This window comes from Pelophylax lessonae, assembly GCF_965119305.1.
Source record: "Pelophylax lessonae genome assembly, chromosome: 10".
Taxonomy (NCBI): Eukaryota; Metazoa; Chordata; class Amphibia; order Anura; family Ranidae; genus Pelophylax; species Pelophylax lessonae.
The window spans coordinates 25,706,433-25,724,364 of NC_138777.1; positions in this window are offsets into that span (position 1 = coordinate 25,706,433).

The window sequence follows — 17,932 nt, forward strand, 5'->3', positions numbered from 1 at the left end:
TTTCTTTCTTTCCCCTAAACATTATTTATGTTTTTTTTTTTTTTTTAGCAGAGACCCTAGTGAATAAAATGGGCGTTGTTGCAAATTTTTAAACCTTTTCATCATTTTATATAATGATCAGCTGAAGAGAATCATATTTATCACAGCTTCCCTTTCTTCCTTTCTTTCTTTCTTTCTTTCTTTCTTTCTTTCTTTCTTTCTTTCTTTCTTTCTTTCTTTCTTTCTTTCTTTCTTTCTTTCTTTCTTTCTTTCTTTCTTTCTTTCTTTCTCTTTCTTTCTTTCCTATATTCTTTTCTTTTTTTCCTTCTTTCTTGAACTTTCTTTTGGTGCTGTTTAACCATTTCCATACTGGGCCTATTCTGGCACTGCAACTTTTTAAACTTTTATGTAATGATCAGCTGAAGAGAATCATATTTATCACAGCTTCCCTCTTTTTTTCTTTATTCCTTCTTCCTTTATTTCTCTTTCTTTTTTCCTTCCTTCCTTCCTTCCTTCCTTCCTTCCTTCCTTCCTTCCTTCCTTCCTTTCTTTCTTTCTTTCCCCTAAACATTATTTATGTTTTTTTTTTTTTTAGCAGAGACCCTAGTGAATAAAATGGGCATTGCAAATTTTTAAACCTTTTCATCATTTTATATAATGATCAGCTGAACTGAAGAGAATCATATTTATCACAGCTTCCCTCTTCCTTTCTTTCTTTTCTTTCTTTCTTTCTTTCTTTCTTTCTTTCTTTCTTTCTTTCTTTCTTTCTTTCTTTCTTTCTTTCTTTCTTTCTTTCTTTCTTTCTTTCTTTCTTTCTTCCTTTCTTTCTGTCTTTCCTTCTTTCTTTCTCTTTTTCTTTCTTTCTTGAACTTTTTTTTTTGTGTGCTGTTTAACCATTTCCATATCGGGCCTATTCTGGCACTCCTCTCCTACATGTAAAAATCATAATTTTTTTGCTAGAAACGTACTCAGAACCCCAAACATTTTTTTTTTTTTTTAGCAGAGACCCTAGGGAATAAAATGGCTGTCGTTGCAAATTTTTATGTCACACGGTATTTGCGCAGCAATTTTTCATACGCATTTTTTGGAAAAAAACTGTTTCATGAATGACATGAATAAAAAAAAAAAAAAAAAAAAAATTAAAACACTAAAGTTAGGCCAATTTTTTGGTATAATTTGAAAGATGATGTTACGCCAAGTAAATAGATTTAGATATCTAACATGTCACGCTTTAAAATTGCGCACACTTCAGTACTTAACCACTTAAGCCCCGGAAGATTTTACCCCCTTCCTAAGCAGGCCCTATTTTGCGATTCGGCACTGCGTGACTTTAACGGACAATTGCGCGGTCGTGCGACTTTGTACCCAAATTGACGTCCTTTTTTCCCCACAAACAGAGCTTTCTTTTGGTGGTATTTGATCACCTGTGTGATTTTTATTTTTTGCGCTATAAACAAAAAATTGCATCTATTTTGAAAAAATAACAATATTTTTTACATTTTTTTTATATGAAATCCCCCCCAAAAAATTGTAAAAATCACAATTTTTTAACATTTTAGGCCAATTTGTTTTCTGCTACATATTTTTGGTAAAACAAAAATCGCAATAAGCATATTTTGTTTGGTTTGCGCAAAAGTTATTGCGTTTACTAGCTAAGGGAAAGATTTATGTAATTTTGTTAAACGCCTAATGGCGGCAATCTGCGATTTTATTTTGCGGGACTGCGACATTGCGACGGACAGATCGGACCCTTGACTGACATTTTTGACACTTTTGGGGGTACCAGTGGCATTACTACAGTAATCAGTGCTATACATATGCACTGTTACTGTAAAAATTACACTGGCAGGGAAGGGGTTAACTTTATTAGTGATCAAGGGGTTAAGTGTGTCCCTAGGGGCGTGTTTCTAACTGTAAAGGGGCGTGGCTTTTGATGTAACCACAGAGACATACGATCCTACATAGCAGGATCGTAAAGTCTCTGCAGTTACACCAGGGAGAATGACAGGCGGCTTTGTTTACATCAGCCGCCTGCCTTTCTCCCTCTCCAGCGGGAGATCGCGAGTGACCGGCGGACATCGGAGCCGTCGGTCACTCGCGGGGGGATGCAGGGGTACGAGCGGAGGCGGGAGCGTGCCTCCGGCGGCGCGCTCGCCCCCTGCAGGCTCCTGGGCAAGCGACGTAGTACTACGTCGCTTTGCCCAGGAGGGGCTGACTGCCGCAGTAAATATACTGTGGTCGGTCGGCAAGCGGTTAAAAAAAAAAAAAACACTAAAGTTAGCCCAAGTTTTTTTGTATAATTTGAAAGATGATGTTACGCCAAGTAAATAGATTTAGATATCTAACATGTCACGCTTTAAAATTGCGCACACTCGTGGAATGGCGCCAAACTACAGTACTTAAAAATTCCATAGACGAGGCTTTATAAAATTTTTACCGGTTACCTGGTTTTCCTTCCACCCTGTCATGTATGCCCAATGCTCAGGGGCTGATTGGCAACTTTCAGCCCAGGGGGCAAGTACAAACTAGAGGCCCATGGTGCAGCGACTCGGCCCCCTCCCACTCTCCCTCTTGCTGGCCTCCTCCTGACCCTCATTCCAGGCTGAAGCTCCACTCCAGGTACTCTGTACTCACTGGATGAACTCATAGCTGGCTGGGGGTGGAACCGGCCTCTGCTCAGACACAGGTTACACCATCCATGCAGGGGTAATTTTTACTTCTCTTCACCAGGATACCTTTAGGCATGCCCGTGGCAAAAGCAGTGCAGCCTTTTTAGGGGGCATTAGAGCGACCCGGGAGGCAATTGCCCCCCTTCCCCCTGGACCAGTCCTCCCCTGCCTATGCTTATTATTTTCTTCAAGCTCAGGGCATGTCTGTTGTACTAGTGTGATCCAGGCCTTAGATATTGGGGCCAGGTTTTCACTGCTGTAGTGTACATTATTGCAATATTCAACAATGCACTTTATGCAAGTTGGTGCTATGCAGTGCTATTAATTCTGAATGATATCCCTATGGCCCTTTCCAACACCCCTGCCTTGTAGTGCACTGCATTGTTAAAAATGATGCATGTATGAACACAATGCATGTCATTGCGGAACATACTGCACGTTTGTTAATGCACCGCATAGATGTCAACGGGCCCTCAATGTAATTACAAAGTGATTGTGATAAGACTTCATTTGTTGTTATGTCATCCTTTCACAGTGTGGGTAAGTAAAAATGTTGTGTTAATTAAAAACATCAGCTTGCTACTTCCCAGCAGCTCATATATCATTTCCAAATGAAACAACCGTGGGAAACATTTTGTATCTTTTCTTAACCACTTGCTGACCACCCTATAGCATTTTTTACTGGGTGGCAGCTGTGCGTTGAATCAGGTATATATATATATAAATGATTCCGGATTTCCGCCTGCAGGAGGTGCAAACTAGGGATTGACCGATTATCGGCAAGGCCAATATATGGAGGGCCGATATGCACTTTCCCCGATATATCGGAATCGGCCCCTGAGGTTACCGATATTGCCGATATTTTCGTGACGTCATTGCGTATGTTGCGCCACTGGAACAGCTTCTGCCTTCTTAGGCCGCCTCCCTCAGCCTCGTCTGGAGTCGGGGAGTCTCGGGATAGTGAGTGTACACTGTGCACACAGTGTGTGTTTGACACAGCCGCCACATACATACACCCACCCGCAGCTGCCCGGTGCCAGCCAGCCAGCCACCCACACCCACAGGCCTATAGCAGCCAGCCAGCCAGCCACCAGCCCTGCCTGTATCAGCTAGCCAGCCACAGGCTCTGGGCCTGTACCAGCCAGCCACCCACCACACAGGGTGCCAACCAGCTACCCACCACAGGGAGCCAGCCAGCCACCTACCACAGGGTGCCAGCCAGCTGGCCACCCACCACAGGGTGATAGCCAGCCACCCACCAAAGGGTGCCAGCCAGCCACCCACCAAAGGGTGCCAGCCAGCACAGTAACAGATTTGTGTAAAAAAATTGTGTTTATTTTGCAAAATTTTAAATGTTCAAAATATCGGCCCATATCGGCCGATACCGATATTCAATGGCCAAAATATCGGTATCGACAATGAAAAACCGTTATCGGTCGATCCCTAGTGCACACGTGCTGCCGACAGGCCGTTTCTTCTGTGATAATTCACAGTCCGAAACTGTTCTGTGGGTGCCGGGGACTCAATGTCCTCTGGCACCTGCTGATCGTCAGCAAACCACAGAGAATTGAGATATGTCTATGTAAACAAAGCATATCTCAATTCTCTGTGTATTGCCGATGACGAGTTCTGACAGGGGGGAAGGGACCGATCATGTGTTCCTGCAAAGCAGGGACTAGAATCGGTTTCTTCACCTTGTGAAAACAGCACACAGTGTATACAAAAATACTGGCTAGGCACACATTTAACCCTTTGATCGCCCCTGATGTTTAACCCCTTTCCAGCCAGTGTCATTAGTACAGTGACAGAGCATATTTTTAGCACTGATCACTGTATTAGTGTCACTGGTTCTCACAAAGTGTCAAAAGTGTCAGTAAGTGTCAGATCTTCTGCCGCAATATTGCAGTCCCACTATAAATTGCTGATCACCGCCATTACTAGTATAAAAAAAAAACACAAAAATTCCATAAATATATGCCATAGTTTGTAGTCTATAACGTTTGCATAAACCAATCAATATACGCTTATTGGAATTTTTTTTTTTTTTTTTTTTACCAAAGATATGTAGCAGAATACATATTGTCCTAAATGTATGAAGAAATTAGAATTAAATTTTTTTTTATTGGATGTGTTTTATAAAAAGTAAAAAAACTTTTTTTTTTTTTTCAAAATTGTCGGTATTTTTTTGTTTATAGCGCAAAAATAAAAAACACATTGGTGATCAAATACCACCAAAAGAAAGCTCTATTTGTGGGAAAAAAATTACATAAATTTTATTTGGGTACAGATTCATATGACTGCGCAATTATCAGTTACAGTAACGCAGTTCTGTATTGAAAAAAAATGGCCTGGTCATGAAGAGGGGTAAATTGTCCGGCGGTCAAGTGGTTAAAGTATCGATCCACTCGAGTCTGATATTTCAGTTTTTATTAGATGCTGGAGAGTTAATCCACTGAACAGTTCCTAAAACCCTATTTACACACGTGGGGTGAGACTGGCAGGTGACACCATGAATCTTTCTACCATTTCATTACATATGGTGTCCCAATGATCACATGTTGTGTGCGTCTGTGCTGTGAAAAATCTGACAGGTCCTGATCTGATTCTCTAGTCACTTCATTCAGTTCGTGGAGCTAAATGCCGAATGTGCATCAATCATATGAAAATGCAATGACATGAAAAAAAGATTTGTCTGCCTGGTAGTTTCTGTTGAAATGGCATTTTCCAATATTAGGCAAAATTGTACTTGGCCCATTAGAAAGCCTCACTCTCTATAGCTTATAAATCCCAAAGCACTGAAGTGGGCACACCACCCAGACCCACACTGAAACTAAACTTTATCATAATCCTTAATAAATTCTTTATTCATTTATAATTAAAAGGTAACTACCATTTTAAACACTTCTTTTGGCTAGGCTAATATTCTGAGTCAGGACATCAAAATATACAAAATATCTGTTCCATATATTATTTTATTACATTTAATTAAGATATCCGATAGTCTTATATGCACAGGGTGTCTCTGTCCAACAGTTACTTAAGGAATGAGCTGCTGGCTTTGGTACGAATGCCCAAACGTTTGCTCATTTGGTGTGAGCCATGCATTGTATGTAGAAGCAATATTTACTTCTAAATATGACAGATTCCCACTATCGCTGTTTCCTAAGGAAGCAGTGGGTGCTTGCATCTGCCGTGTCCCTAGGAACCACTAACGTTATGAGTTATGAGTAGCATCAAGATCGGTAGAGTGTGCTAAGTCGGGGGTCCCCAACTGGGCCGTGGCCAGGATGCACTTTCAGAGGTGCGTGGGTGAGTAGAGAGATGACATCATCTCTCCTTGCCCGCCCTGCATCACTGCTGTTCCTCCCTCACTTAGAACCTACCACTGCACCGAGGCCTGCCTCTGTGCTCGATGTCACATGACAATTCGCATCTGGTGGCAAGTGACAATCTGCATCTGGGGGCAGACGCCGATGGCAAGCGACAATCCACGTCTGGTGGTAGGCGACAGTGGCAAGTGACAAGCGGCATCTGGTAGCAGATGACATGGCAATTGACAAGCTGCACCTGGGGGCAGACAATGGTGGCAAGTGACAATCCACATCTGGTGGCAGGCAACGTTGCAAGTGACAAGCTGCACCTGGTGGCAGGTGACCTGGCAAGTGACAATCTGCATCTGGTAGCAGGCAACGTTGCAAGTGACAAGCTGCACCTGGTGGCAGGTGACAGTGGCAAGTGACAAGCTGCACCTAGTGGCAGGCGACACGGCAGGTGACAAGCTGCACCTGGTGGCAGGCGACGGTAGTAAGTGACAAGCTGCACCTGGTGGCAGGTGACATGGCAAGTGGCAATCCGCATCTGGTGGCAGGCGACGTGGCAAGTGACAAGCTGCATCTGGTGGCAGGCGATGGTGGTAAGTGACAAGCTGCATCTGGTGGCTGGTGACAAGGCAAGTGACAAGCTGCACCTGGTGGCTCGTGACAAGGCAAGTGACAAGCTGCACCTGGTGGCTGGTGACGTGGCAAGTGACAAGCTGCATCTGGTGGCTGGTGACAAGGCAAGTGACAAGCTGCACCTGGCGGCTAGTGACAAGGCAAGTGACAAGCTGCATCTGGTGGCAGGTGACATGGCAAGTGACACATTCAGGGCTCCCACTGATTTTGCATTATGGTGAGTTGAACTATAATAATAGAAATAATGCACTTCAATCATCCTGACACCATATCAACTATGGTGTCGTGATGATTGAAACACTAACACCAGTCATTTGCCCAACAAACCGGCCGCGAAAAACCGCATCCCACCCTTCTGTAACTCTTAACCTCCGCCCACTAGCTTTAGAACATTCTCCAATATCCTAGAAACAGGGGGATGCACCAGAGGAGCTGTCAGGTTGAGTCATCCAGTCCTGAACTCACTGAACCCTGACCCAGATTCCATAGCTCAGACTTAGCCGTGAGCTAAAGTAAAATTTAACTACTCTAAACTCAAACACATCCTACACTACTTCTAGCACACACTAGAGGGTGCTACACTAGCAACAAGCACAATTAAAATTCTCAACTGGCTCCAGTGGAAGTTTCAAGGCCCTGCTTAAACTGCAAAAAAGCAATACATGAAATATGTATAATATTTATAAAGTTGATTTTTTTGCTGCACTGTCATAATGTATCATTTTAGGTAAAAACATGTATAAAAGTAGAATTATCCTTTAATCAAGTATAAACTTCAGAGCTGTAAAAGCTTCTATTACTTTGTGCTTTTTTCCCCATTGCTAGTATTTCATCATTTTCTAGGTGATTTATGTGCTAAGGTTGTCAGTAGAGTAGAGATAATTAGAATTTCTGCCAGTGATCTTTTCACGTACCATACTATTTTGCTTTTAAGCGGAGGTGGTCTTTAAATTTTGTTTACAGAACAGAATAGTCTTTTAAGTTCTCTGCATGGCAAATCTTTTTTTTTTCTTTTATAGAACACAGGCAGCCACCAACAAAGGCTTCTCCTTGTATTGCAAACACATTAGGAGAGCTCAGCTTCCCAGGAGCCGAGCCAGCTGGACAGTAAAGATTCCACTTGAAGAATGAAGTTTGGAAGAACACAGAAGGAATTCTAAATACCATGGAAATTGTACAAGAACTACTGGCGCTGTTCTGCACTGTAGTCTTAAAGTGGACCCGTTATTTCTAAATGGAGGTTGAAACCAGTGATCGACCGATTATCGACAAAAGTCGATATATCGAGGGCCAATCTGATATATCGGAATCGGCCACCAAGGTGACCGATATTGCTGATATTTCAGAAAGTCTTTGTACCGGAGTGATACCTGCAGCTAGAGGCATCACCTCGGTACCGGCGTCCATAGCCGACGGTCGGCTGTCTTGTAATGATAACCGATGCGGCTGAGAAGCCACTCGGCTGTCATTACAAGGAGCTGGAGGGGACGTCCCCTTCCCCCCACCGGCGTCCGCGGCTCGCCCAAGTCTCCCGTACCACCGGGAGACCCGGGCAACCAGCCTGCACGGCCGCCGAAGACCCGATCAAAGCCGCATTAGACTCTGATCGGGTCTCCATGTCATGACATCACTTCCGGGTACTCGGCGCCAGATTAAAAAAAATGACAGCATTCAAAACAGCCAAACTTGGCGTTTTGAATGCTTTTAAGTGCAGAGCAGGGGTTTGGGGTCTTTTAGACCCCCAGATCCCTCCACAAGAGTACCTGTCAAGTAGAAAAAATAAAAAAATAAATGTTTTAAAATGTACGAAAATATCGGCCAATATCGGCCAATACCGATATGCAATGGCCAATATATCAGTATCGGCAACGAAAAACCGATATCGGTCGAACACTAGTACTTGAAACCATATTGTGGGTCCACATTCAGCCTATTCGTTCAATAGGAACTCTGGTTCTTTATTTCCCAGGGGGGTGGGCTTCATGGAGTGTAACACCCTCCTAGGTAGGTGCAAGTGAGAGAGTATACTGTAGTTTTGATCTCTGTCTGCCTATCAGAGGGGCTGCCGGTAAATCTATATTGCTCTCTGCCTACCAGAGAGCAGGATCTATTAGTGAGGTCTGCTCATTGCGCTCAGTATGTGATTCATTCAGTCTAAAGAGTGTTTCAAGCTGGTCCAATAGGGAGGCATGTTGGACAGTGGGAGGAAACCTGACCAATGGGTGCACAGGCTTTTGATACAGTCCTGGTTAGGAGGGCAGGTCGCCTCCGATCATTCTGGGATACTGTAAAAAAGCCAGGAGCACATGTGCTGTGGGGTCTTTGGATGGAGAGCAGAGTCCGGGAAGGGAGGGAGTGGCTGCCTCCTCCTCTGTAGAGGTGTCATGCAGTCGCAGGAGGTCGTCCTGAGGACCAGAGGAGCGGTTGAGAAGAGCTGAAACCTGAGGTCCAGGGAAGCTGACTAAGAGGGGAGACACTGGAGACCCTGGGACTGCAGTATCATGAGTACAGGGACTCGTGTCAAGGGGCCTGACCTAAGGCGGGCCACCCCTGCGTGTAGGATAGTCAGTGGATGGGTGTCAGCAGAGGAAGAGAAAGAGGATACTGAGGAGAGTGTCCTGAAGATAATTGTTTGGTCACCGAGTCACCTCTGGAAAAAAAACTCAATCCAAATACATCTATAGTGGCAGGGTGAATCAACAACCTTGCTGTATTAGAAAATAGGAGTCTTCAACCCCACTATTTCCTTCTCCTATTCCCAATTTACAATAAACCACAAAAAAACAAAAACAAATACCCCCGGACTGGTTATTGGAGTGAGCCGAGTGGAGGAATTAGGAAATTGTGTCACTCATGATTGTGTGCTGGTAACTCAGGGGAACCCGTAGAGAGAATAACTGGCAATCCTTACAGGGGCAGTGCTACAGGAGAATGTGAGTGGTTTAGTACAGGATGTGGAAGATTTTGTATATCTAGGTGGGACCTAACATTATTAATCAGTAAGACCCCATTCACACCTGAGCGATTTTCTGCTTGAAGTTTGTAGCTCAACAAAACGCTCAACAAGCCAAGTCCCATTAATTTCAATGGCCCCTGTTCACATCAGAGCATTCTGTCATCTGAAGCAAAATGCCTAAAGCTCAAAAAAGTACATGAGCTTCTTTTTGGCAGATTACAAGCGTTTTTGGCCCCATAGACTTCAATAGAAACGCCTGACTTGAGCATTTTTACAAGCGTTTTGTCACTCGTTTTGTGCTCAAATAGCAGCTTTCCACCCCTAATCTCCTCTCCCACTCCTCCCCCTAGTGCTTTCTATTAGCTAAACAAAAACGCCTGAAGCTGTATGTAGCACCCTCCTAGGTAGGTAGGTGCTAGGCAAAAGCATCTATAGCTCCTTCTGCTTATCAGGGGAGCCCGATCTATTAGGTTGCCTGTCACATGTTTCCAGGTGTGATTCACTGGGTCTGAGGGAGTGTCCCCACTGTATCGAATGAGGGAGCTTGTTGGACAGTGGAGGAAACCCAGCCAGTGACACATTGGCTTTTGTCGGAATCCCAGTGGGAGGGCATTCTTGCAATGCATACTGGGATTGCTCATAAAAGCTGAGGGCACATGTGACAGGGAGTCTTTGGTGGGAAGCAGAGTCCCAGGAGGAGGCTGATGGCTGTCTCTCCTCCTGTTGTGTATGAGGAAGGTGGTCTTAGGCAGTCGGTCTAGTGAACCAGGTGTGGAGCTGAGCTGCAGGGGATCCAGTGTAGCTGACGGTGGAGCTGCTGGCAGAGTCTCCCAGGAAAAACAGTGTCCGTGAGTACTAAGGGACTTGCCAAAGGGTCTGCCCAGGAAGGGGGACCACTCCATCGAAGTCAGGGGATCAAGGGGCCAGCTCACACAGAGAGTTACAGTAAAGGGGGTGCCGTTTAGAGAACCCTGAAGAGTAGGGACAAAGGGGGTACCAGTTAGGGCCCTGAAGAGTGTTCTAAAGTACAGTACAGCTTATCTAAATACTTCTTCACTGAATAGTCAAGGTGAAGCAGCGGCCTTGCCGCATTCAGTCATTCAGCAGTCCCAGCAAATTGTGCATAGTTATTCAAGGTTGGAGTATCCCACTCATCCCTTCTCCTATCCAAGTTCTTAAATAAAACTACAAAAAACCAAAACCCCTGGACTGTTTTCTGACTGAGCCAAGTACTTAGAATATGCTTTATTGTCAAGTTGTTGCTAATGGTAACCCAGGGGAATCCGTAACCAGCAGCTCCCAAGGGAGTAGTGCTATATGTAAAACGCTTGTAATATGCTTCTAAAACGTTTTTAAAACGTTTGGTAAAAGCTGTAAAAGAGCAAAAAGAAAAACGCCCAAAAAACTGCCAGTAAATCGATACGCTCAGGTGTGAATGGAGCCTGAATGAAACTCTGTGCAAAGAGGAATATAGCATACCCACCATGTGTAAAGGGGTGGTGCAGTGTGCCCGCCGCTGTCCTGACAAGTGGAGTTACTGCTCAAGCGGGTGGCAGAGCAGGTAGTCCACAGATGGCTTGATTACTATTGCAAAAGAGACCAGAAGTAAATGCATTGGGGTTGATTTTACTAAAGGCAAATAGACTTGTTTATTGTATGAACCGGCACTTAGGGATTGATTTACTAAAGTAACTGCAGCAACTGCCCATGCAGAGTGCACTCTGCATGGGCAGTTGCTGCAGCTGCTTTAGTAAATCAATCCCTAAGTTCCGGTTCATACATATGCAATGCCAGACATCGCATGTAATTCATAGTAATTCATGTAATTCATAGCGCACTGCTCTGAAAATCACATGCAATGTCTGTGCGTTGCGAATTCAACCATATCTATTGTATGGCTGAATTTGCATCACATTTGGACCAAAGTCGCGCAGAACCCTTTTTTGGTCTGCCCCAGAATTGGATCGCATGGGTGTTCACAGCTATGCAATCTGATTCATCTTTTTTAAGCCCGTGGCGTGTGAAACACACTCAAAAGACTTCACCCGGTGCCTAAAAAGTGCACACACGCAAACGTAAGAAACACAAAAACTGCACAGGGTGTGCGAATGGTCTGGCCTATGCAATCTGATTCATGTCCGAACTGACAGTTTGCACTGCGATATGCGAACTGATCTGGGGGTGTCGGTAACTTTGTATGGACACCCCCAGCGATTCGCTTTTGGCAGTAAGAACTGCCTGCGAGTCGGGTGTGATGCGGGAACCCACAGAGGATTCGCAGGGTTCCTGCATCGCATATATATGAACCGGCATTAGGTATTGAAGTAGATGGGGGGCGTGGCCGGATGTGATCGAGGCAAGTCGTGCTTCTGAGGAGCTCCCGCAGTATCCTGCTAATTACCCTGTTTGGGGCTATCCTCCTGCCTTTCTGCGGGTCACCTATTGTGGGGAAGTCCAGCTGCACCTCGAGGATGCCCACTTCGGCTTCAAAACCGCAGCGTGAGCAACAATCCGGACGGAGGCAGACTCGCTCCACTCGCGGCCCGGGCCGGGGCTCCGCCTCCGCCATCTTGGATTCGTCATCCGTCCCTCAGCGTGCTTCTGGAGCGGGCGCGAAAATGGATGCGGCGCAGCAGGGAGCGGCTTCTTCTCCGGCTGTACAGGTACCTGTCCCCTTGCCCTCTACACCGCTGCAGGAGCAGGATCAGCGAGCCATCACGGCCCCCATCCTGGCTGCAATTGACAGTAGCAAAGCGGCGCTCATGGTCAAGATAGACCACCTTGCCTCTGAATGCACATTAATCAGGCATGACTTGGACAAAATGAGGGGCCGCATTACAACAGCGGAGGAGCGCATTTCCGAGGTGGAAGATAGTACTCACTCCCATGCCTCACAGTTGGCGGACCTACAGAACCTGGTCAAATCCCTGCAACATAGAGCTGATGACGCAGAGGACCGCCAGAGCCGCAATAATGTCCGGGTGGTGGGACTCCCTGAAGGGGCAGAGGGGACTAGGCCGGCCATCTTTGCTGAACAGTTCTTTAAACAGCTCCTGTCCCTTTCGGATCTCCCGCCTACCTATGTGGTTGAGCGAGCCCACCGGGTTCCGATGGGTGCCCGACCACCCGGAGCTCCGCCGAGGCCTTTCCTGGTTAAGTTCCTGAATTATAGGGATCGGGACATGCTGCTATCGGAGGCCAGGAAGCACCAGGATCTGCACTTTGAAAATACCCGGATCATGCTTTTCCCTGACTTTTCTGCGGAAACCCAGAGGAAGCGTTGTTCGTTCACGGAGGTGCGCAAACGACTCAGGGATAAGGAGATTAAGTACAGCATGATGTATCCCAGTCGGCTCAGGATCCAATACAATGGCGCAGTTAAATTTTATGAAACGCCGCAAGAGGTTTCTGACTGGCTGGATGGTCTGCGCTGAAGTGCCGCTTCCTTTACCTGCTTATTCCCCCTCCTGGATTATGCATGTGGTTCTCTGCTGGCCGCATGGTGGGCCTGTGCCATCTCTCTGGTGCGATACCCTTCCCCTTCTGTTTCCTGCAATGCCCCTTGGCTGCCCTGTTGGTTCCGGGGGCTCCTCTGGAGTCTTTTCTACTTGCAAAAGTTTTTTATTTTGTAAGACATATGTAGATTAATAACATACAATCTCAGGAAATATTGCATAAGAAAGGTATACAATGTGTCATATACAGAGCCCTCTCGGAAAGGGACTTTGTAATGATAACAATGGCAACAATGCAATACGAGATAGGCATGGTTACTAAAACAGTATTACTAAAACGTCTGAGGATCAGAACAGAATCCCAGCCCGCAAGCAAAGCACAGAAAAATATAACCGTGGACCTCCATGTAAGTTACAAATGCCCTCTGTAAACCAGGAAGGGGAACCCCCCCCCCTGAATCTTATGAACTGGGGTTGCAGATAATCACCCTCTGAAGATATAGGTCCTGAGAGAGGTAGATACCCTATAAGCCACAAGAAAGGAGGAAGTATGGAATATCCGAAAGGAAGAAAAGGAAAGGAAAAGAAGGAAAGAACACAAGAAGAGAAAGGGGATAGGAGAAAGGATGGAGATGCTGAAGTGGATGCAAGAAGGGATCGGGTGGAGAAAATACAAAACACAGACAATTAGGATGAGGGAGGTGAGATGTACAGACGCCAGGGTTCCCATACTGCTTCAAATTCCGCTTGCTTGTCACGGAAGATGCTGACCATCTTCTCCTGGGTCATGATCCAAGAGATTTTGCATTTGGTCGCCCCCATTGAGACCGAGGGGGACTTCCAAGCCCGAGCCAAGGTAAGCTTCCCCCCCCAACAACATGAAATGCATGAGCTTCAAACTGGTTCTGGGCCCTTTTACACCAGAGCCAAGAAGCAGTGCTACTTCCGGGGTCCTGGGAGCCGGAAGCCCGGTAACTTTGCGGATCAGACTAAACAATTTATTCCAAAAACTACGGATACGCGGGCATTCCCACCAAATATGGAGCAAGGAACCCTGATGTCCGCACTCGCGAAAGCAAAGAGGATCAGTCCCCGGGTACATTCTGGCTAGACGGGTGGGAACAAGGTACCAACGCGTAATAATCTTAACATTAGCTTCAACTAGAGATATATTCAAGATACCTTTAAAAGCCCTCCGGAAAATGGAGTTCCAGGTGTCCGGTTCCCACGATAGCTCCAGATCCCTTTCCCAGGAAAGGGCGTAACCGGGCTTGTCAGGTGAGTCGATCAAAGCCCTGTAAATCAACGAAATACCTCCCCTCTGGACTTGAGCTTGTGCACACCAGCATTCATATGAAGTGGCCCGGGGTTCAACATCTGAACCTGCGACCATAGATGATAGGAAATGTCTAATCTGGTGCAACCTAAATTTTTCTGAGGAAGGCATATCAAGCTTACTCGTACAGTGTGCGACTGACAAGGGGCCCTGAGGTGAGAGGAAGTGTCCTATCCTGAATAGTCCCTTGTTGGTCCACCATCGAAAAGCCCTTATGTTTAGTCCCGGAACAAAGTCCGGATTGTTAAAAATATGTGTCAGGGGTTTGTGAGCCGAGATAAGTGTAGGATGTGTATATAGTCTATCGCACAGCGCTAATGAGTGAGAGAGGGAAGGTGCCAATACAGGAGGTCTCCTACTTGGAGGAGCCCAAACCAAGTAATCTATGGTGTGATTAGGGACCGATTGTCGTTCCATATCAACCCAATCCGGTCTGCCCCCCATAGCATATACCACCGAGAATTGTGCCAGTTGGGCTGCCTGGTAGTATCTCCAAAGCAGGGGGACCCCTAGGCCCCCCTGTAAGCGGCTTCTGAAGAGGACCCTCCGCGGGAGTCGGGGACCTCTGGTGCCCCAAATAAACTGAACCATCTTGGATTGAAGACTCTGCAATTTCCCTTTAGTTACCTGTATCGGGAGTGATCTAAAAAGGTACAATATCCTGGGGAGAAGGTTCATTTTAACAGAATGAATTCTTCCCAACCAGGAAATGTTCCCTCTGGCCCAAAGTTCCATATCGGTAGACAATTTAGCGAACAGAGGCGGGTAGTTGGCTTGGTACAAAGAGGAGATGGAGGCGGTCAAATTGACCCCCAGGTACGGGATAGAGGTGGTGGCCCAGGAGAACGGAAAATTTTCCCGGAGGGTCTGCAACATTGATTGCGGGAGACTGACGTTCAAGGCTATTGACTTAGAGAGATTTACCTGGAGGCCTGAGATTTTCCCAAACTCATCCAACAGTCTGAGAAGATTGGGACTAGTAATGAGCGGTCTCGAGAGGAAAAGAAGAAGGTCATCAGCGAACAATGCGCACTTGTGTTCTCTACCCCCGCACAAAATCCCTTTAATATCAGGATGGCTTCTGATTGCTATAGCCAGCGTTTCGATGGCCACCGCAAAAATGAGGGGGGACAGTGGCTCTGGAGTCTTTTCTATTGTCATCACCTAAAGAGACTGCCGGACTTTGATCGCATTTGACACTCGTCCACAGTTCCAGATGTTGGGGAGTTCTGGGCTTAAGCCTCATACCGGCTGGATGGTTACTAGTTTTTTGTTTTTTTTTGTTGTTGCTGGTATAAGGGCATTGGGAATGTTTTGTTGGCAACTCGACCCTCTAACGTTTCAGCCTCAGTGGTCTTGGATCCTCTTGCTGCTACTTGCTCTCAGTTCACAACGCTATTTTTGGTGGAACATTTCTTTTTCTGAATCCCTGCTGACATTTTTTATTGATGCCCATGGCTGATGCAGTACGCTTCCTCTCATGGAATGTGAGAGGTCTGAACAATAAATATAAACGGGCCAGTGTATTTCAATGTTTGAAACAGGCGAAACCGCATGTCGTCCTCCTGCAAGAGACTCACCTGGATGGTAATCTGGTGCTCGCTTTGAAGAAACCGTGGATTCAAAAGGCGTTTCATGCCACATACTCCACGTACGCCAGAGGTGTATCGGTGCTTATTAGTAAATCTATTCCATGTTCCGTCCACCAGGTGATCTCAGACCAGGGGGGACGATATGTGGCTGTGGTGATGGAATTGTATTCGTTCAAATTTATTTTGGTTGCTGTTTATGTACCTCCTCCCTTTAATGTTCAGATGCTGTATGACCTACCTGCTAAGCTCTCGGCTCATGCCTCCCTGCCTATGTTATTGATGGGTGATTTTAATGCAATTTTGGATGGGGCGTTGGATACTTCCAACCCCACCAGGCAGGCCTGGTTGAGTTATGGCGTTGGAAGCATCCGGATGGTAGGGAGTACTCTCACCTGTCCACTACGCACCGCTCAGCGGCCAGGATAGACCTGGCTTTTGGTAGTGCTCGTTTCCAGTCCCTCGTGACTGCTGCTGATTACTTGGCTGGGGGGGTGTCTGATCATAACCCGCTTCTCTTGACAGTGCACCTCCGGTTGGGGGCTGGGGAGCGGGGTTGGAGACTGTCTCCGGGCTGGCTTCAACAGGATCAGGTCACCTCCCACCTGGTACAGGCGGTCCAGACGTACTGGGCGAGCAATGTAGACTCTGCCGAGCCTTCGGTGGTTTGGGAGGCCTTCAAGGCGGTGGCCAGGGGGGAGTGCATCTCAGCTATTAAAACTGCCAGGAAAGATCATAATGGGGAGCTCCGGTCTATGCAGGAGGTGGAGAGGGAGAGGGCGCGGGATCATGCTGCTTCGCCATCTGAGTCCACTTACGCCTCCTTATTGGAGGCGAGGCGTCTCCTCTCACTCCACCTGTCTGATCTGGCCCATACTGAGGCTTCCCATTTCAGGGCTGCTGCCTTTGCACAAGGGGATAAAAATGGCAAATTCTTGGCTAGGTTGGTGGAGGATCAGAGGGCCCCTATTAACATCCCACGTATTAAGAATTCTAGGGGGGAAATGCTCACTCATCCGCGGGATATTTTGGAGGAGTTCAGGAGTTACTTTGAGTCCTTATATGCCCCTGTCCATGACTATGACGATGCTGTCATGGAGTCTACTCTCCGTGGCCTGGCTCTACCTACCCTGACTGACGAAGATAGTGCCTTGCTAGACGCTCCGATCACTCCCCTGGAAGTGGAAGGGGCCATTGCCTCCTTCCCGCCGCAGAAGGCTCCGGGCCCGGATGGGTTCCCTGCGGACTTCTATAAGGAGTTCTCGGAGCAGTTGGCCCCGCACCTGAGTGCCCTGTTTCAACACTGCCTGGAGGGGGGGGCTCTCCCGCCGTCCATGATGGATGCATACATGGTGCTGCTGGCAAAACCGGGAAAAGACCCTGAGGACTGTTCCTCATACAGGCCCATAGCCCTGCTGAACGCGGACCTGAAGGTCCTAACCAAGGTCCTAGCGAATCGTCTGGCGAAAGTCATACATACCCTGGTTGACCCTGACCAGACGGGTTTCATGCCGGGGAAATCGGTGGATACCAATATTCGGCGTCTGTTTACGCACCTCCAACTCCCGGTGGCTGCCTCCTCGCAACGCGTAGTGGTCTCTATTGATATAGAAAAGGCCTTTGACTCTGTGGACTGGATCTATACGCACACGGTCCTGTCGCTCATGGGTTTTGGCCCCAATTTCCGGACTTGGGTGAAACTGCTATATTCTTCTCCTCGTACGGCCATTCGCTTGGGTCTGTTGACCTCAGTGTATTTTAGGGTGGGTAGGGGGACCCGTCAAGGTTGCCCCCTATCGCCCTTCCTTTTTGCGCTTACCATCGAACCGGTTGCCATTGCATTGCGCTCCTCGCAGGGTTTTGAGGCGGTCAGAGTGGGCTCCATAAAGGAGTGTGTGGCGTTATACGCTGATGACATGCTTCTTTTCCTTAATGATCCTGGTCCTTCCTTACAGGCTGTCTTATGGATCTTGGATGAATTTGGCAAGTATTCGG